General features: G+C 44.7%; 1 long non-coding RNA gene across 5 annotated transcripts; it reads right to left on the bottom strand.

Moving 5' to 3' along the window:
• Window positions 1-16,819: 16,819 nt before the first annotated feature.
• LOC116207124 lies at window positions 16,820-19,354 on the bottom strand. 5 transcript variants are annotated; one of them, XR_004156866.1, is made up of 6 exons: window positions 19,118-19,345; window positions 18,830-19,016; window positions 18,546-18,632; window positions 18,264-18,382; window positions 17,397-17,480; window positions 16,822-17,281 (listed from the first exon to the last, which is right to left on the bottom strand). It is a non-coding gene; the product is annotated as an uncharacterized LOC116207124 (long non-coding RNA). The 5 variants fall into 5 exon arrangements; XR_004156868.1 differs by having other exon boundaries at window positions 16,820-17,480; window positions 18,546-18,679; window positions 19,118-19,354; XR_004156867.1 differs by having other exon boundaries at window positions 16,820-17,480; window positions 18,264-18,457; window positions 19,118-19,350.
• Between the last annotated feature and the right edge of the window lie 2,502 nt (window positions 19,355-21,856).

The following is a 21,856-nucleotide window of genomic DNA, read 5'->3' as shown; positions in this document are numbered from 1 at the left end:
ACAATTCAACTGTCCAGGGCGGATTCTTCCTCAAGCATAGTGGGCAACCAAGCACGCAACCCAAGCAATTCAAGACAGCCAACACCAACCGGAGGATGGAAGAGAAAGGGGTGTACATCTCCTTGAAGGCGTGAATCCGTGTATCCTTTTAGCTTGGGGCAACATGCTCCCCATGCTTTCTCTTTTTTCTAGGCTCATAAATGACTCTAAATGGGTCATAGCCACCCTACAATCGACTACCACAAAGCCAAAATCGTAGACACTCATCTCCGGGAGTCAAGTCATAACACTTTGGAAATGAATAGACTGAGGTCTAACCAAATTTGCACAGAAATCCCCGTGCGGGTCACAAGCGTAGCCGCCCTACGGTACCTTGACGAGAAGGGTCCTAAGCCGACGGGCGCGTCGAATAATCGACAGAGCCACTAGGGCATCATTGAGAATGTCTCGATATGCTCGTGCATGGCCAACAGGAGCCTTGGAGGCCTCGCATTGAGGCCTTCGAAAATGGGATCTCATTCGCATCACCAAAGCAAAAACTCTCTACGGGTCGCCAAGGCGACCCGAAACTGAAGAACATGCGTCGCGAACACATCCTTTTACCTGTGCTTATAAATTGCTAGTAATCCCATGACTTACTAATGATGCCAGGATCACAGGTACAACAAGCGCAAGAACTACGGTAGACTCTGATCCCCTGTCCAAGAGGGTACGTAGGCGCTCCCAGAGCTCGAGTCCCGCATCGCAAAACGCCGGTTCCTAGCGAATGAACAACCACCCCAACCGGCGAACGAGCAACCGCCCCAGGCGAAGCAACGAGCAACCGCCTCGCAAGCAAAAGTCCCAGTGGCGAGACCGGGGCATTCCCAGCAAGCAATCGCTTCAGCAGCGAGACTAACTGCCAGCAAGAGTAACAAACAATTGATCCAACAGCAGGGTCGGCCTCCAGCAAAGCACAACCATCCCGGCGACAAAGCAAGCCTTCAGCAAAACACAACCATTCCAGCGGATCAAACACACAATCGCCCTAGGGGAAAGCAGGCCTCCAGCAAAGCACAACCATCTCGGCGGCAAAGCAGGCCTTTAGCAAAGCACAACCATCCCAGCAGGGCCGGCATCTGGCAAAACAACGAGCAACCGCTCCGGTGACGAGGCTGGCTTCCAGCAGATCAAACACACACCGCCCTAGGGACAAGGCACCAACGAAGCAACTTTGTCACGGCAGCAACGCGCACCTCCGGCAGATCAACACATTTGGGGGTAGCATCAGCCATGCACATTTAGTGTACACCACCATCCACATGACTAATGAAAAGTGGTGCCCATCTCTGTGGGAGAGCCACGTGCAATCCTCACTTCCCACCGAGACAAGATGTGCCTTGGTCCCGAGAATCAGTCCGACCCACAGCACCGCCTTACTACGACAAATTTCACAAGCAATAGCATCCCCAGTGTGAGCATGCAGATCTTGAAAGGTTGTCTCTCCCTAATGGACTTATGTCTGCCTCAGGCGATAGGACGTAATCCCAATCCGAGCGGATGGCCCTCAAGGAGACACACAACGCCCAACCATGCGACGAGCGACGAACGCTTACCAGTGTGCCATCATAAACATAATCTGAACTCAAATCCGACAAATTAGAGTCCTCTCTTTCCGGCGCCCCGCGCCATTCCCTAACACTAGTCGTTGCTTTTGCATTCCCAGCATTTTCGCATCATGCCCACCTTTACTGCTTCCAGGACTTCGTGTCCATCTTTACTGCTTTTCGGACTTCGCGTCCATCTTTACCGCTTTTCGGACTTCGCGTCCAGGACTTCGTGTCCATCTTTACCGCTTTTCGGACTTCGCGTCCAAGACTTCGTGTCCATCTTTACTGCTTTTCAGACTTCGTGTCCAAGATTTCATGTCCATTTTTACCGCTTTTCGGACTTCGTGTCCATCTTTACGTCTTTTCGGACTTCATGTCCATCTTTACCGCTTTTCGGACTTCGCGTCCAGGACTTCGTGTCCATCTTTACCGCTTTTCGGACTTCGCGTCCAGGACTTCGTGTCCATCTTTACCGCTTTTCGGACTTCGCGTCCAGGACTTCGTGTCTATCTTTACTACTTTTCGAACTTCGCGTCCAGGACTTCGTGTCCATCTTTACTACTTTTCGAACTTCGCGTCCAGGACTTCGTGTCCATCTTTACTGGTTTTCGGACTTCGCGTCCGCATCTTTACTGCATTTTGGACTTCGTGTCCACATTCATTGCATTCCGGACTTCGTGTCCGTGTCTACTACATTCCGGACTTCGTGTCCTTATTTACTGCTTCCGGACTTCGTGTCCGCATTCACTGCATTTTGGACTTCGCGTCCGCATCTATTGCATTTTGGACTTCATGTCCACATTCATTTCGTTCCGGACTTCGTGTCCGTGTTCTACTACATTCCGGACTTCGTGTCCTCATTTACTGCTTTCCGAACTTCGTGTCCGCATTCCTTTGCGTCCGCATCTATTGCATTTTAGACTTCGTGTCCACATTCATTGCGTTCTGGACTTCGTGTCCGTGTTCACTGAATTCCGGACTTCGTGTCCGCATTTACCGCTTTCCAGACTTCGTGTCCGCATTCATTTACTTCTTTCTGGATTTCGTGTCCGCATTCATTTACTTCTTTCCGGACTTCGTGTCCTCATTCATTTATTTCTTTCCGGACTTCGTGTCCGCATCTACTACATTTCGGACTTCGTGTCCTCATTTATTGCTTTTCGGACTTCGTGTCCGCACCTGCTGCATTTCGGACTTCGTGTCCTCATTTACTGCTTTTCGGACTTCGTGTCCGCATTCACTGCATTCCGGACTTCGTGTCCGCATTTACTGCTTTCTAGACTTCGTGTCTGCACTTACTGTTTTTCGGACTTCGTGTCCGCAATTACTGCATTTCGGACTTCGTGTCCGCATTCACTATTTTTCGGACTTCGTGTTCGCACTTACTGCATTTCGGACTTTCGTGTCCTCATTCACTGTTTTTCGGACTTCGTGTCCTCATTTACTGCTTTCTGGAATTCGTGTCCACATTTGCATTTCGGACCTCGTGTCCACAGTTACGGCTTTCCGGACTTCGTGTCCGCATGTACTGCTTTCCGGACTTCGTGTCCGCATATACTGCTTTCCAGACTTCGTGTCCGCATTTGCTTCTTCCTGGACTTCGTGTCCTCATTTGCTTCTTCCCGGACTTCGTGTCTACATTTACTATTTTTGGACTTCGTGTCCTCACTTACTACATTCCGGACTTTGTGTCCGTGTCCACTACATTTTGGACTTCGTGTCCTCATCTACCACTTTCGGACTTCGTGTCCTCGTTTACTGCTTTCAGGACTTCGTGTCCACACCTACTTCGTTTCGAGCTTCATATCCACATTTATTACGTTTCAGATTTCGTGCCCGCATTTACTGCATTTTGGACTTCGTGTCCACTTTTAAGATCCTTCAAGTATGCGTCTACATTTACTAACTTATGGTTTTTACTATTTTACAACAGGCAAGACGATCGCCAGGACCAAACGAGGTGCTTCTCAGAGTCTTTGGCTGCATCCTCTATCCGAGCACGCAACCAAAGAGGGGCAAGCTGTCAGGGGGGGCAAAATTGTCATTTTTCAATTTATCACCTTTAAAATATATATATTATTAAAAACATTTTCAGGCGAACCGAGCAGGGCCGGTTCAGAGCCGGGCAGCGTTGACCGGCTACCCGTGAACCGCCGACCTAGAAAAAAAAAATTTCCGATCAGGGCTGCTGACCGCTGCCCGAATTCCTGCCCGGCTGCACTGTTCTTCTTCCTCCAAGCTCCTAGGGCAGCAAAAAAAAAACCAAAAAAAAGGAAAAATCGGAAAACGGAATGGATGGGGGGGAACGAAAAAAAAACCCTAGCCGCAATTCGGAAGGGATGGAGATAAAAAAACAAACCCTAATGGCAACCTTCGAAAGAGGATCCGATTCCGCTAGCTCTCAAGGGATCGGACGGACTTTCTCCCAGCGGAGTCGACTCTCTCTCTCACCTTCCTTCTCCATAGGACTCCCTCTATCTCTCGGAACTCTCTCTCCCTACACCTCTCTCTTGCTGCTCCCGCTGTGATACCTGTCAACCTGCGAACTTCGGCCATCGTGCTACCGGTATCCTCCATCCTCGAGTCGCTGCTGTCACTGGTTCCCGATGCTTGTGCCTTACAGCTCCGCTCTCGAGCCTCTGTCCGCGCCTCCTCGACCTGCTGTTCGGTCCTCCTTGGAGTTCCCTGACCTTCCCTAGGCTGAGGAGCAGCTAAACTCTCACCCCGAGCTAATTCACTAGCAGGTTCCTCCCGACATTGGCTCGAGAGAGGCACACAATCCAGAACTTAGTGGCCCAAGTTCGGACCACCCCGCAAATCTTTGCCTTCGGCGATCCACCCCAGCCCCGGCGATTCACGGTCGTCATCGAGCTTCGTCTGGTCATCCCCGGTGATTCGCGGACGCACGTCGGCCCAGTCCAGCAGCAGCCCGGTCCGCGGCCAGCGGCCCACTTGGCCCAGCTCAAATTCCAGCGGCCCACTCGGCCCAGTCCGAATTCTAACGGCTCATTCGGCCCAGTCCGAATTCCAGCGGCCCAGTTCAGTCCAGTCCGGCCCGGCCCAGTTCGGTCCAGTCCGGCCCGGCCCAATTCGTCCAGCATTTTCTATTTATTTATTTATTTTATTTTATTTTTTTATTTTACAGAACCACCCTTCAACTTCCCGAACAAGGTAAATTCACGACTTAGTGGCACGTTTAGGGCTCCATTTTTGAATATTAATGTTTGCTTCGTGGATATGATGTGAAATGAGCGTTATTGGGTCGCGTGGGTGATCGGATTTGTCACGAACTCGATTTTACGAACTTTTCGTTTTGTCTCATTTCAGTCCAGAGGACGCATTTTTATTTTTCCTCAGATCTGCCCTGAATTTTAAAATGCGTTCAGTCAAGTCCTATCACTTTAAATATTTTCCAATCAGCCCTTGAATTTTTCAGAATTTTTCAATCATCCCAAGAAATTTGTTGAGTTATTACAGTTTGGTCCCCGCAACATTTTATTTTTCAGAATAGTCCCTGAGCTTCCAAATCAGATTCAGATAAGTCCTGGGTCATTTTCAGTAATTTTTGCAAAGTCCTGAATTTTTCCAAAATTTTTAAAATCAATCCCTGAACTTTTCGGAATTTTCAAATCAGTCACTGTTCTTTTAAAATAGTCCAAATCAGTCCCCGAACATTTTCCAAAGATATCCAATCCCTTTCCTACTTGGATTCCCGACCGACAGCGCATGTGTCTCGTTTAAATATTTTGTTTATGTAATTATATGTATGCAACATGATAATACGTACTCTTTGCATGATTTTTTCGTTTTTCCATGAATCGGTGCCGTTTTATTGATTTCATTAATATTATGTTTGTGTATGTTTGTATGTGTTCATCACGATCATGGCAGCACCGATTGTGTAAAATTTGTATATTTGTCGTGCTTGACGTGATAACGTGCTCTTGATCCGTGTTTAAGTGCTTTATTTTCTCGTTTAATTCGAAACCTCACACGAATCAGTTTAATAATGTAAACTCGGCCTAAAATCAAAATTTTAATTTCAAGACCGTTGGAAATTAGAGTTTATCGGGCGGTCCACTAATGGCCATTCCGACAGCTCGAAACCCGTAGATTAAAGCATTCGGTAAATTTTCAATTAACCTAAAAAATTTCACACACGGGGTAATTGAGACGTTAAATTTGACCAAATTAAATCATTTGACCTCTTTTAAGTGAATTACACGAATCGGCTAATAATCTATAATTGCGTTGACAGTTCAAAAACTGTAGTCGTGCTCTTTTAAAATTCACAATTTCAAAAATACCAAGATACGTGTCACGTAATCTTGACTTTCCATACACACACACATTTTCCAGTTCAAGGGCATGATTACCGGTTCTTGTTCTGTCATTACCCTAGGGTAGGCTTGTGCTTAGAATGGGTCAAAACACGGGAAAATAAATTAATCACAAACTCGGCTTAATTAAACATGGGCAAATAGTTGAGCAAAGGGCTAGGTTTCGGGTTTTAGACAAAAACACTCTTAATCTGTAAAAGTCACATTGTCACAATATAGAAAATTCTAAAAACAACACACATATCCGAGACTCGATTACAAACATTGTGTTTGTCGGGTCCACAAAAAAATAAATGCCGAATGCTACATCCCTTCTCCATCATCCTGTTTGTTTGTTTTAGGATAGGATTTGCATGCCAAGATACCTCGGTTAATAATTGGTTAATTCACGTAAATTTGACAATAACAAAACCACATTGTCTGTTCATTTGTGCCCGCTTATTACATTCTCGCACTTTTTTGTTATGGGGATCGAGCTCGATCCTTTAGGATACGATTCACATGGGTCCAACGCCCCAATCGTAGATTACGGGATCCAATCCCCTAACACTGAGCGCGCATCTTAACTTCAATTCCAGTCTTTTCAAACCACACGGTGAGCACGAGTGAAATAATGATCGAATGCGAACCGACCGGGATTCAATTGTTGTAATTTGTACTTTATTTATTTGAGAGGACAATGTAAGGATTTATGTTGTACGTTTATTCATGTAAGAATCCTGGTCGGAGAGCGGTCGGAGTGTTTCTTTGAATTTACGGTGTCAAAACGCGTAAGATGAGAGGAACTTAATTAAGCGATAATTAAATAAAAATGGCAAGCCTAGACAAGCTAGAGTACCGATAGGGCATGCGAGATATAGGCTCGCATGTAACAGAACCCCCGAATTCGAAACCTCGGGTTTCGTAGACCATATGCCTTAGCAATTAGGTGTACCCCGTACCCCTAGACCCGGGTAACTTGCCAGCTCTCGACCTTTGGGTCGTAAAATGGCAAGTGGCGACTCCTTCTCACGTGCGTCCGTCGCGCGTCCCCGGGAAGGTGGACACTCCCAAGTCGCGTTGCATTAGGCGCACGCGCGCGTGCCCCGATGAGATGAAAATTCGAGTGCGCACACCTAGACAACAGGGGAAATTCACATGTAATGCTTGCAAGGGCAAATGACACGGAGTTCGACTTCCGAGTGCGCGAGAGTCAAACTTCCAAGAAAGCCGGTCCTCACAAAATAGGGCTAGTAACACACAACAAGTCTCCAAGAGGCGAAACACACCAAAGCGGCCTCGACGATGCAAAATCGTGGAGTTTCAAACAAAGACATGGGGCACAAAACAAACCCCAACTGTAAGAAAAAAAAACAGAGCAAAAAGAAGCGGGAAAAATCCACCAATGAAGAGAGAGAGAAAAGACACGGGAGAAACCCGCCAATGAACAAAACAAAGCACCGCCGAGATTTAAAACTCCGGCTTCGCCAATCTTGAAAAATCAACAAACCCCGACAAAAGGGGAGCAGCAAACACAACTCCTCGACGGAGATAGAAAACAATGCACTCGGAGATTGAATCCTTCGAAACCTTCACCCTTGCAAACTCGAGAGATAAAAGAATCAAGCTCGTTAGGTCGAAAAACCCTTTTGGGGCGGCCTAGGCAAAAGCTAGGGTAAAAGAGAGGTAGGACAGGAAACCCTTTGGGGCGGGCGTGGCAAAAGGAGAGCTCTTCCCCTTTAGGTTGAGAGGTGCGGCCCCGAGGTGGGTAACCGTAGCAAAAGGAGAGTAAAATGAGAGATAGATAAAATTGACCCCCTAATCTCTTACACATCGTGCGAACTAGGGATCCTCAACGGAAGTGGCCAGATTATCTACTCCAACATGATCATTGATCAGCCCTCCAACACAGTTCAACCGTCCAGCGCGGATTCCTCCTCAAGCACACTGGGCAAACCGAGCATGCTATCCAAGCAGTTTGATACAGACTACACAACAGAAGAACAGAGGAAAAGGGGTACATCTCGCTACAGGCGTGAACTCGTGTATCCTTTTAGCCTGGGGCAACGCGTTCCCCCAAGCTTTCTCTTTTCTGTTTGTCTTTGCATAACTCCAGAATAGGTCACAGCCACCCTTCAACAGGCTACCACAAAGCCGCAATCCCAGATATTCCTTTCTGAGGCCTAGTCTTTGCATTCTGGAAATGGTCAAACCGAGTCTGATCAAATCTAGGCAAAAAAATCCCCGTGCGGGTTACAAACGCAGTCGCCTTATGGCACCCCGATGAGAAGGGTCCAAAGCTGACGAGCGTGTTAAACAAACGATAGAGTTGGTAGGGCATCGTTGAGGAAGTCCCGATATGCCCATGCATGGCTAACGGGAGCCCCTGGAGGCCTCGTATCTAGGCCTCCAAGAACGGGACCTACTTGCACTGTCAAAGCAAAAATCTTCATGGGTTGCTCAGGCGACCCGAAACTGAAGATATGCGTATTGCAACATTTTCATGCTTACCTGTGTCCATCACTTGTTAGTATTTCTCTTATGATCTACTAGTAATGCCAGGATCAGAGGTATCATAAGCATTGCAAGAACCACGGCAGACTCTGATCCCCTGTCCAAGAGGGTACGTAGGCGCTCCCAGAGCTCGAGTCCCACATCGCAAGACGCCGGTCCCTAGCGAATAAACAACCACCCCAATAGGCGAACGAGCAACCGCCCCAGGCGGAGCAACGAGCAACCGCCTCGCAAGCAAAAGTCCCAGTGGCGAGACCAGGGCATTCCCAGCAAGCAATCGCTTCAGCGGCGAGACTAGCTGCCAGCAAGACTAACAAACAATCAATCCAACAGCAGGGTCGACTTCCAGCGAATAAAACACACAACCGCCCCAGGGGAAAGCAAGCCTCCAGCAAAGCATAACCATCTCAGCGGCAAAGCAGGCCTTTAGCAAAGCACAACCATCCCAGCAGGGCCGGCATCCGGCAGAGCAACGAGCAACCACCCCAGTGACGAGGCTGGCTTCCGGCAGATCAAACACACACCGCCTTAGGGACAAGGCACCAACGAAGCAACTTTGTCCCGACAGCAACGCCCGCCTCCGGCAGATCAACACATTTGGGGGTAGCATCAGCCATGCACATTCAGTGTACACCACCGTCCACATGACTAATGAAAAGTGGTGCCCATCTCTGTGGGAGAGCCACATGCGATCCTCACTTCCCACCGAGACAAGATGTGCCTTGGTCCCGATAGTCAGTCCGACCCACAACACCGCCTCACTACGACAACATTCACAAGCAACAGAATCCCCAGTGTGAGCATGTAGATCTTGAAAGGTTGTCTCTCCCTGACGGACTCATGTCTGCCTCATGCGACAGGACATAATCCCAATTCGAGCGGATGGCCCTCAAGGAGACACACAACGCCCAACCATGCGACGAGCGACGAACAACGAACAACGCTTACCATTGTGCCATCATAAACATAATCTAAACTCAAATCCGACGAATCAGAGTCCTCTCTATCCGGCGCCCCGCGCCGTACCCTAACACTAGTCGTTGCTTCTGCATTCCCTGCATTTTCGCATCATGCCCACCTTTACTGCTTTCAGGACTTCGTGTCCATCTTTACTGCTTGTCGGACTCCGTGTCCATCTTTACTGCTTTTCGGACTCCGTGTCCATCTTTACTGTTTTTCGGACTCCGTGTCCATCTTTACTGCTTTCCAAGCGACGTATACTGGGGCATCCCCGGTTGAAGTTCGTATTAGCACAACCTCGGCAAGCGACGTACACTGGGACCTCCCTGGTTGAAGTTCGCCCTGAGGTCGCCATAGTGGGTCACTCCAGCAAGTGACGTTGGAACGCTCCTGGTCATTTACGTCAAGACTAGGCCTCCTCCACAATAAGCACCAAGACAACCCCAGCCATTGATTCCCTATGGCAATTTTGTATTTTCCTTCTAGACTATAGGGGAATTCACCTGAAGATTGCAATGGCAAATGACACAAAGTTCAGCTTTCGAGTGCACGGGAGTCAAACTTCCAAGAAAGCCAGTCCTCACAAAATAGGGCTAGCAACACACAACAAGTCTCCACGAGGCGAAGCACACCAAAGCGGCCTCGGCGATACAAAGTCGAGAAGTTTCAAACAAAGACACGGGGCATAAAACAAACCCTAGCTGCAAGAAAAAAAATAGAGCGAAAAGAACCGGGAAAAACCCGCCAATGAAAAGAGAGAGAAAAGACGCAGGAAAAACCCACCAATGAACAAAACAAGGCACTGCCGAGATTTAAAACTTTGGCACTGCTAATTCAAAAGCAGTCAATAAACCCCGACAAAAAAAGGGAAGCAGTAGACACCACTCCTTGACGGAGACAGAAAACAATGCACTCGGAGGTTGAATCCTTCAAAATCTTCACCCTTGCAAACTCGAGAGATAAAAGAATCGAGCCCGCTAGGTCGAAAACCCCTTTCGGGGCGGCCTAGGCAAAAGTTAGGGTAAAAGAGAGGCACGACCGGAAACCCTTTGGGGTGGTCGTGGCAAAAGGAGAGCTCTTCCCCTTTAGGTTGAGAGGTGCGACGCCGAGGTGGGTGACCATAGCAAAAGGAGAGCAAAACGAGAGATAGATAAAATTGCCCCCTAATCTCTCGCACATTGTGCGGACAAGGGATCCCCAAGGGAAGTGGCCAGTTTATCAATTTCAACACGATCCCCGATCAGCTCTCCAATACCATTCAATCGCCCAAGAGGGAACCTTCCTCAAGTACAGTGGGTAACTGAATACGCCGTCCAAACAGTTCAGTACAACCTACACAACAGAAAGACGAAGGAAAATGGGGGTACATCTCACTGCAGGCGTGAACCCGTGTATCCTTTTAGCCTGGGGCAACGTGCTTCCTAAGCTTTCTCTTTTCTCTTTGTCTTTGCATAACTCCAAATGGGTCACAGCCACCCTTCAATAGGCTATCACAGAGCCAAAATCCCAGACATTCCTCTCCGAGAGTCTAGTCATAACGCTTTGGAAATGGTCAGACTGAGTCTGACCAAATATGAACAGAAATTCCCAAACGTGTTGCAAATGCAGTCGCCCTACGGTACCCTATTGAGAAGGGTTCAAAGCCGACGGGCGCGTCGAACAAACAATAGAATTGCCAGGGCATCGTCGGGGAAGTCTCGATATGCTCATGCATGGCTAACGGGAGATCCCCGGAGGCCTCGCATCTAGGCCTCCGAGAACGGGATCCACTTGCAAATTATCCTCGATCCTTATGGAATCGTCTTGGTCGTCGAGTCACGAATCGTTTTTACAATTAATGCATTCGGCACAACCCTTAAGCATTAATTCCACGAACGAGTTAATCGGGACGTTCACACGGTTAATTCATTCAATTTAAACGACTTTGCACGAATTGGACATTAATTTGTAACTCGTGTCGACGAATTACAAAACGATGTTAATGCCCTTTTCAAAACCCTCATACTTTCAAATCCATATTGTGTTGTTTCCCTTTTCTGAAAACAAATTTTCAAATCAAGGGCAAGAACATCATTTTGTGATTTGGCGTCATCTTAGCATTGTTTAGGGTGCTAGTCGGGTATTCTGTATCGAAAATACAATTACCTGACTAATCATTTCACTCAACTTAACCAAATGCTAGAAAATGGTTAGGTAGAACTCTAGGTTCCAAATCGAGAGTCAAAATACAAGTTTGGATCAATTCAGTGGTAATTCAGTGTCACAACACCGAATCACTGTAAAAACAATCCACACACACGAAACTTGACTACAGACACTCGATATGTCAGGTTCTCAAACCAAAGCCGAATGCTAAAACATTGGCATACGTTTGTTTGTCTAGGGTAGGATTTGCATGCCAAAATACCCCGGGTTAATAAACTTGCTAATCCACGTACATTCAGTCAATACAAACACATTATCTGTTATTTACCTGCTGCTTGTTATCTTTCCGCACCTGTTTACCATGCAGGTTGAGCCTAATCCCTAGGCTGAATAATATTAGGGTTTAACGCCCTAATCATCGAGCACAGGGTCCAACACCCTAATCAACACTCACAGGGTCCAACGCCCTATTCAGTGAGAGCGTGCTTTGAATTTCAGTTCTTCGGTCTTTTCCCTAAACTCACGATGAGTTAGAGTGGAATAATAACCAAAAGCGAGTCAACTGGAATTCGGCCATTTGTAATTTGTATTTATTGTTTTCGAGAGCATTGTAAGGACTTTTATTTTGTACATTTGTTCTGTAAGAATTCCGATCGGTGAGCGAACGGTTCGAGAGTCGAATTAATCGAATCGGTCTAATGCTTGCCAAGACACAAGTAAATCCAATATCTCGCGGTTTTGGTTCACGCAGGGATTCAACCTCCATGGTTCGGTGAACTGTAACGCAAGATTGTGAACCAACTCCCCGACATACGGGTTTACTTCTCTCTCGGTTTCTCAACTGACATCGTTTAATTCACCGAATCTCCGGTGTCAAAACGTGCGAGCCGAGTGCAGCTTAATTCATGCGGTAAATCAACAAAATGCAAGCCTAGCAAACCAGAGTATCGAAAGGGCGTGCGGGATATAGGCCCACACGTAACATGAACCCCCGAACTCGGATTTTTCGGTTCCGCACAAACCAATGCCTTAACAACAAACTAGGTGTTCCATACCCCTAGACCCGGGTAACTTATCCGCCCTAGACCTTCAGGTCGTAAAATGATAAGTGGCGACTCCTTCTCTCAAGCGTGTCCATCACGCGTCCCCACGGGAAGGTGGACACTCCCAAGCCGCACGATCCAAAAGCGCGCATGCGGGCCCCGACGAGAGTCCACATTCGGGTCCGTACAATAACAGTATCAAAGGAAAAAAAATATTTCTCCAGGGAAGTACAGAAAATTGGCAAAAGAAGGGATGCATAGAAAAGAAGATTAACCCATACACAGGAAACCATTCGTATTGTCAGATCTCCGGCTTTTCACTTACATGGGCCAATAATGTGCTGTCTAATACGCATGCAGACTAAAAGAAATTCGACGCAATGCAAAGATATATTCGACGCCATAAAACTAATTTGCAGTTGGGAATATGGCCGAAAAGATATATTTTTCTTGAAATTCTTAAAGCAAATATCAATGGCAGCAGCGTATCAATTAAAAATGATCACTTCATACCATAGATCTCGTCAAGATATGTTCAGAGCAGCAGCTTGGGCAATGGGGTGGCCATTACAGCATGATATGGAGCCTAGTGTCACCATAAACATAAAATAAAAACCAAACTTCTGTACTTGCCAATATGAAGGGTGAGAATAAACCATGAAAACCACTTAGGTGGTGCCCTGAAGACCGCTTCCCATGATCCATGGCTCTTGCAAGTAATAGTCACTTAAATGACCATATGAGCTCCCAAACAATCACCTGTTGTACTTCAAGCTAACATTAGCAAGGCCCGTAGATGGAGACATCACGATGCTGAGAGTGAGTAAAGAAGACAAGTGGCTTGACTTTGCTGGTGACTGAAACTCAAAGAAAAGGCCAACCAGTATGTTCGTGAATATAGTTCCGACAGCAACAATGAAATTGAACGTTAGAGCAATGATCAGGCGGCATATTCTTTGATGCTGACGCTCTGGCCCCTCAGGTGACTGAAACTCGTTATATAGAGAGGCTCTTTGGTCTTCCAATGCCCTTCCAGCAAATGATTCACTTATATGAGATCCAATACCAACAGAAGGAAATAGCACCATCCAATGTTTTATCTTGAATGACCATGCAACATTTTCAAGTGAACTGTGCAGATTAGCGACTTCCCTCGAAAACTAATATGCCCATTTAATGAAATGACATTCATTAGCCGCCAGATAGTTGATGCGGCAAAATACGTGGCAAATCGATACCTCGAGAAAAACGGCCTCCGAAGCACAACTCAAGGCCTTAGGTCGTGAAAAGACGAGATTTAGGCCGAATTCCATCATTTAGGGCCTTAAATGGGCATTTTTATGTTATTCGGGCATTTTTGCAATTTTAGGAAAAGTTTATGTCTTTCGTGTAATTTAGGCGTTTTAAATCCTATTTAAGCAATGTAAAACCCTAGGGTTTAATAGTTGTCACTTTGATCATTCAATAAAAGTTTGGAGCTACCGTACTCTTTGCCCATTCTCGGATTTCATTCAAGTTGAATGTCAATTTCCTAAGAATTCGAAGAATCAATAGGGATTGAAGGTCGTAGTTCTGGTATTCTGCGGAATCAACGGGTCTGTGACAGGTTCTTTGCGTGTACGCTGTGTCAGTTCATAGCAAAGTTAGGTTCGTTCTTGAATCAGCAATGCCGCCTCGAAGACTGATTAATCAACGTCGTGCTGCGGAGGAGGAGGATTTGGATCGGAGGATCGAGTAGATCATGAATACCCGGTTGGGGGTGGCGTTGGAGCGTAGGCTGAACGTGGTTATGGATCGCCTAGCCGAAAGGATGGGAGCGCTGATGGAGGCCCAGTAGGAGGTCGACCCAAGGCGCAGATGAGTCCCTAATCTGATTGCGGACTTGAAGGATGTCGAGTATGATTCCTATTCTGAAGGGGACACGAATATATTTACAGAAGAGAATCCATCTGATGACGCATTTTTTTAGCGAGAGGCGATGGAGAGCCCGAGTTCGACGAGGAGGAAGAGATAGAAGGACAAGAGGATACAGTTTTGCCTGATGATGGTGAATTTGTTGTTGATTCATTTGACAATGGGAGCAACTAGGATTTCCATCATTATGATGATGCTGATGTAGGTGATGGAGACACCAGTTTTGTGGATCCTACTCTTCCCCATCATATTGAGGAAAATGAAAATTTTGGTTTTCGTTAGTCTAAATCTGATGAAGATGATGATTTCGATGATGCGGATTCGGGTGCAAGTCTGACGACTTCGATTTGTTGGAATTGGGGGAGACTGGTGCTGAGTTTTGTCATGTGGGTAGCTCTACATGTAGTGTTCCTTTCGAGCTTTATGATCTCCCAAACTTGGAAGATGTGCTATCTGTTGATGTGTGGAATGAGTGCCTTACTGAGAAGGAAAGACTGGGTCTTGTGAAGATCTTGCATGATATGGACCAGGAAACGTATATGCGCACCATGATGGAGCTCTTCAAGGGCTGTAATTTCCATTTTGGCAGCCCTCTAAAGAAGTTGTTTGATATGTTGAAGGGAGGATTGCGCGAGCCCAGAGACGCCTTTTATCGTGAGGGTCAGAATTTTTTTGACAAGCGAGAGCATTACCATTTTCTCAGAATGCATCAGAATGGGTTAGTGAGAAATCTTTGTCAAATAAGGGATGCTTGGCTCAATTGCAAGGGCTACAATATCAAGGAGAAGCTTTGCGTCCTAAATATCGTGAAGAGTCAAAAGAGTTTGATGTGTGAGAAGGAAGTCATGGCGGAACCATCTTCTCTGGTGCAGTCTGTTGATGACGGAAACAATCACAGTGATGCAGAAGATGGACTCGACACTATTGTTTCTCAAACTTGCCAGGTAAACAAAATTGAAGTGCAGTATGACAAGACCTCTAAACAAGTAGATGTCCAGGCATTAAAGGAGACTCTATGGGACTACACAAAAAAAAAAAGTGATAGTTCAGACGATGCCTATTCGAGGGCGAATTCTCTCCACCCAGAGGAGAATAATGCAGTAGAATACGTGGAAAATCAGTACATCGAGAAAAACAGGTTCTGACAACTCTGTCTCAAGAGAAACGGCCCCCGGAGCACAACTCACGCCCTTTGGCGATGAAAAGACAAGATTTAGGCCGAATTCCATCATTTAGGGCCTCAAACGGGCATTTTTATATTATGTGGGCGTTTTTACAATTTTAGAAAAAGTTGATGTCTTTCGTGTAATTTAAGCGTTTTCAATCCTATTTATGCAATGTAAAACCCTAGGGTTTAACAGTTGTCTCTTTGATCATTCAATAAAAGTTTGGAGCTTCTGTACTCTTTGCCCATTCTCGGATTTGATTCGAGTTGGATGCCAATTTCATAGGAATTTGAAAAATCAATACGGATTGAATGTCGTAGTTCCAGTATCCTGCGGAATCAACGGATCTGTGATAGATTCTTTGCGTGTACGCCGCGTCAATAGTTAAGTAGCAATTTTCAAGAAAGGTGAAAAATTCGCATTTGAGGACTTAGAATACTCCTTAATAGACAAAAAGAAGCCAATAAACTGACTTAACCAAAAAAAAAAAAGGAAGCAAGCAACATCTCACCAAAGACAATTCCACTAAAAATATGGTAGTAAGTACAATGGAAAAGCCCATATCTCACTAATATGGATGCATTTATACGGCATTGCATTTTGGGATTTCCCCCACGCTTTCTCTGGATTTAATTTCCTCCTCTTTGTTGTTTTGTTCTCCTCCATTAACGGGTCACATTGCCACTAAGTTTCCTCCCTCGCATGTTATCCTCTATTAGCACCACATATGTCTGAAATATTTTTCTAATCTATAAGCTTTCCTAGCACATTCACTTTTAAAAATTGGAAAATCATCCATCAATCAATCTTATCCAAAGATTCATGAAGTCACTTTCCCTCGAGTATCGACTGCACGCTACCTCACAAAGTACTCTAGCAGAAATGAAATTCTTGATCTTTTCAACACCGTGTCCATGATAGCCTTTTCTCTTACCAATTTTCAGAACAGGGAAAATTCACACCAAAGGCACTCTCTCGCCAGCAAGCGCATCAGCTATAACAAAAGACTTATGAGACTTAATCATCACAACACAACATAAAAAATTAACAGCTGCTTTTATGCAGGATTTGGAAGAGCCTAAGATTACCCAAAAAGTACAAGATGAGCACAAAAAACAGAAAAGAGCGAAAGCTGAAGTAAATTTAATTCAAGCAAAGCCTGGAATGGATAGATCAGAAATAACAAGGCAAAGTAAGATAATATTCAAAAACACTAATCCACCAGAATCAAAGAGCAGAGCTTTCATTTAAACCCAAAAAGGATTAGCAGTGTATTTGATTATTGCTTGTAAATGAAGTAATAGCTATCTATTTCGTTGGCATTGCCGCCCTTGCGCTTCAGAATCTTTTCACATTGCTCTTTACCAAGAGGGTGTGACGAAGGCCAAATACATCAATTCCCCGATTATCGCTGGTCTTGGCTTTCACTCTGAGGACTGAAGCTTCTCCGCATCCACTTTGACAAGCTACTGCAAAGGACTGGGCCATCTTTCCCTTTTTTGCCCTCCTTGAAATGTTGCTTCTTTTGTTCCTGTAATATAGTTTGCCTTCACGATTGCGTTTCCTTTCTTTGTCCTTTTTTTTTTTTTGAATTTCTCCCATCAGAATTCAGTAGAAATGCTGCTAAAATGCTGCTCTTGAAATTATAATATACGGTGAGAAAGCTGCTTTGATATATTAAGTAGCATAATAAACATATAGAAGAATGAGGTCGATTAAAGTAATTAAATCACAGTCGTGCCTTACGTAATGGTCGCGGAAGCAACTGTCGCGGTAGCGGATTTCGCGGTATTATTCAATAGGATCGCAGCCGTTGCGAACCGAATTTTCCTGGACAATGAGAAAAGAAACTCCAATTCATATAACACATGTAATATATGGCCAATTAGATCTGATACAACATCTAGGTCAATAAAATTAGTAAATATACTAATTATCATTATACGGATGCTCAGAAAAATGTCGCTATGAGTTTAATTAAATTATGCTTGACATTGAAATCATTGAAAACTCATTAATAAAATGGGCCTAGACCCACCAAGCCCATAGGCTTTTTAAAAAGTTTCTTAATATTAATATTAATTTATTATTTTCACTGTTCACCTTCTCCTTCCTCGACACTCAAAAAGCAGCTGGACATGGCAGCATTTCCCTCTCAGAAATGATAAATTTTATTTGAGCTTAATCAAATGAAGTTTATTTGAGCATTTTCTCAATCAGAAATGAAGTTTTATTTGAGCTTAATCAACGAAATTCGAAAGGAATTTGGAAGTCCAAGGCCCTCTCTTGCTTCGCCCCTTCCCCTTTCTCTTTATTTGAGCTTAATCTACAATTTTTGCCTTATATCATTCCAGTTGTATAAACTTCTGAAAATTCAAGTTATCTGGGCCTTCAACAATATTCTGTAATCAGCTTGAACGTTTACCGAGTTTGAATCCATTTGTTAAAATAAATAATTTAATGAATAAATAAATAATTTAATGAATCAATAAATAATTTAATGAATCCACTTGGTAAAATATTTGGAAATAACGAACCAATCATGTAAGCTAATTTCGATATGTAGAGCTAAAACGCTGAACGGATCTTGAATGCTTTATATAACTTGCATACCTTTGCTAATACAATATGATCCTGAAGGTCTATACAGCTCCAATTCCTTCTGGAAAATCTGTGGGAATAATGAACTATCACGTATCCTGAAGTGGCTGATATTTTTTTCCGCCTATACACTGAGATTACCAAAGTGAAGAATTAGGTGGAAGTTTGTCCAGTTGTAACCCTCTGCGATAAAACTTGGAAGTTCTCTGGACATTTTACAAAGAAGGAAACAATGCTCATATAAGCTAACTGTGAACAAACTTTTTTACTGATAGTATTGTTCAATAAAATTACCAAAGTGAAGAACTTGCTGGTGTCTCAACTTGGAACCGCAGTTATAGTTTCTTCTGTCATCACTTGAGCTTCTTTGGGATTTTGTATCTGCCAGCGAAGATAACATGCACTCCTGTTAGTATGCACTGAAAGGGCTGAAATTGTCATCGAAGTGAAGAAGTTATTATTAAATCTCTCTCAGCCTTGACCCACTCTTCCAGCTTTAAGTGTCTAATAAATCTGCAGGAAAAAAAATCATCGGCAGATTATGTAACTGCTGATTGAGTGCTTTGTCAGTCTCTCACCTGAAGCCTCGTCATTGTGTTCTCTTGTTATTTCATCATCTTTAGCTGGTAACGGAATTGGTGCACTATGCACAGCTTCTCTGGACAAATTTTCTTTCAGCAGCACGCCAGAATTGCCAAAGGTGAAGATTGGTAAGTCTCTCTCAGCTTTAGACCTTTGGTGTGATACAGCCTCGAGTATCTAAAACTTATGCAGAAAACAATATTCGTTTAAGCAAACTATGAACAATCTTTTTCTTTTTTTTCAGACAGTATTATGCAATAAAATTAAAGAAGCGAGGAACTTACGGGAAAATCTCCCTCAGAATCTGTCTTCTCCTATACATTAGCTTCTTTGGGGGATTTTGTAGATGGCAATGAAAAGAATTTGCACAGCAGATTATATATAGGAGGAGAGGAAACGGGTAAAGTCGGCAAAGCAGCAGAGAGATATTAATGAGAAGTAGAAATCGTGGCAGGGATCCATGTGTAGTTGGAATTTATCCTTCTTGTTCAATTTTGTTTTGTCGCCTCTACCTGCTTAATAAAGAAAAAAATTTGTGTTTTCTCTAATTTGCTTAATTGTGGGCTCTCTCTCTCCACTTCTCTTTTTACCCTTTACTTCCATTAACCGTTGGCAGTCATGCAGAGAGAATGAGTGGCAAAGCATGGAAGTCATGCAGAGAGGATGAGTGGCAAAGAACGATATTATTTTATTATATTTGTGCGTATAAATATATATGCATGTATGTGATTTATATGTAGATGTAATATGTATTTAAGAAACAGTGAATTGAATTGCCTTTTAGGAGAAAAATAAAAAAAGAGAATAAAGTTTTAATTGTTTTGGGGTGCTGCAGTGAGAGTAGGATATTCCATCCCTAATCTCCCCCACATGGTCCAAAATTGGTAAACTATATAGGTTTTTTAAGATATATTTATTTATATGTGCATATAAATTATAAATGACAGATAAATAAAAAAAATTATGAAATGGCAAATATCTTAAAATATGGGTACCTATTTCGATTTTGTCGAACTTCTGGTTGCGCATCTTGAATATTTCTTAGTTTGATTATGTCTCGTGATAAGTTTTTTTTTTCGGTGGAAATGGGGTAAAAGCCCTAAAAAGCAATTAAACGGAAACAAGACGGGGTGTAAAAGCCCTTGAAATATCGCATAACAAAAGTGGTAAGACCCCATTAGGAGCTGAATGGAGAACATGAGTGCCCAAAGAGAAGTCGATTACCCTCCTAGCAAGCCAGTCTGCGCAAGAGTTTCCTTCCTGATAAGTGTGTTGAATACGGATTTCTCAAGTTCGCCGGTAGAGTTCTTTAATACGTTGGAGTGGGGCTTGGAATGTGGGCGCATAGTTACCCTCCCCAGAGATAAAATTGCGCACCACCAAGGAGTCCACCTCAAGTATCACTTTCCAAAAACCTAAATTCCAAGCCAGCTCTAGACCCGTAAGAACTCCCCATAATTCAGTCATCGTGACAGAAGTGATTCTAATATTTTGCACAAAACCAATCACCCAACCACCACTATCATTGCGTATTAAGGCACCAGCCCCTGCTATTCCTGGATTCCCACGAACGGAGCCACCGGTGTTCAACTTGAGAAAATCTTCAGGTGGCTTCAACCAGCGAATGTCCATCCAATCCTTGTTGCTACCACCTCCCACAGCCCGAGCTGCTGCCCAGGACTCCTGAAATCCCAAGGCAGTGCGAATAATTGCTTGTGTACCCGACTCCGGGTAGGAGATATCGGGGTCAAACAACACTTTATTTCGCCAACTCCAGATTAACCAACAACTCGTGGCAAAGATAGAAGGCCAGTTGGAGTGGAATGGTTGGCCAAGATTACTCAGCAACCATTCCTTCAGGGGACATGAGAAGAACACAGATTGGTTTTCTAAAGGGATAAGGCTTACCCAAATCGGCTTAGACCACGCACAGTCTCAGAGGGCATGTAATGTCGATTCGGTGCCCAAGTTGCAACATGAACAGTCAGGAGAGGGACTGAGATGTCTCTTGAAACGAGCTTCGTTCGTGAGAAGGCTTTCTCCTGCAACCCGCCATAAGAAAAGTCGAATACGTTGTGGGCCCTCCCACGACCATATAGTCTTCCACAGCCTCGACTGATAGGAAAATCCTGAGGCCAAGGTTAATAGCTTATAAGCTGAGGACACCGAATAATCTCCTGATTGTGAAAGCCTCCAAAAAGGGATATCACTGCTACTCGTATCCGAGGACGGGGGCAGCACACTCGCCAAGCAAAGCAGCAATGTGTGGTTCAAATAAGTTGAGATCCGAGGCCAATCCCAACCTCTAGACGATGTTACAAAACTTACAACCGGCTCGTGTAGAGTTGCAGCTGATGGGACGGAGACAAGCTACTCTAGCAATGGCCCACAGCCCGGGACCCAATGATCCAGCCAAAATCGTGTTCGAGAGCCGTCCCATAACTGCCAGCCCATGCCCGATCTCACTAGGCTCCAAGATGAACTAATACCATGCCAAAGCCATGAATCGCTCGGCTTCACAGACAAACAATAATCCGGGCCCAACCGATTCAGATATTTATGAGAAAGAACCTGCACCCAAAGCTCCTAGGGTCGAGTGAGAACCCCCAACCAATCTTACCAAGTAGAGCGGAGTTAAACTCGCTCAGCCGGCGCAATCCGAGGCCACCCGCCTCTCTCAGTTGGAAAATCGAATCCCAACGTACCATATGAAGTTTCTTTTGATCCTCCTTATGTCCTCACAGAAAATTCCAACACAATTTTTCAATTTCCGCGTAGATACCACAAGGAAGAGAGACCACTCGCATCGTATAAGAAGGGATCGACTGAATTACCAACTTGATCAATGTGGTTCGACCAGCCATGGAGAGAGAAGATGTCGACCACCCACTGAGCCGATTCCAGACCCGAGCAACAACATTCTGGAAGTGGGATTTCCGAACCCTCCCGTGCACAATAGGGATCCCAAGGTATCTTCCCAATTCATCTGTAGGGGTAAATGAGCAATGGTGGCAAATGGCGGA

This window comes from Punica granatum, chromosome 5, assembly GCF_007655135.1.
Source record: "Punica granatum isolate Tunisia-2019 chromosome 5, ASM765513v2, whole genome shotgun sequence".
Lineage (NCBI taxonomy): Eukaryota > Viridiplantae > Streptophyta > Magnoliopsida > Myrtales > Lythraceae > Punica > Punica granatum.
The sequence above is the reverse complement of the archived record's forward strand: the minus strand, read 5'-3'. Positions and strand labels throughout refer to the sequence as shown.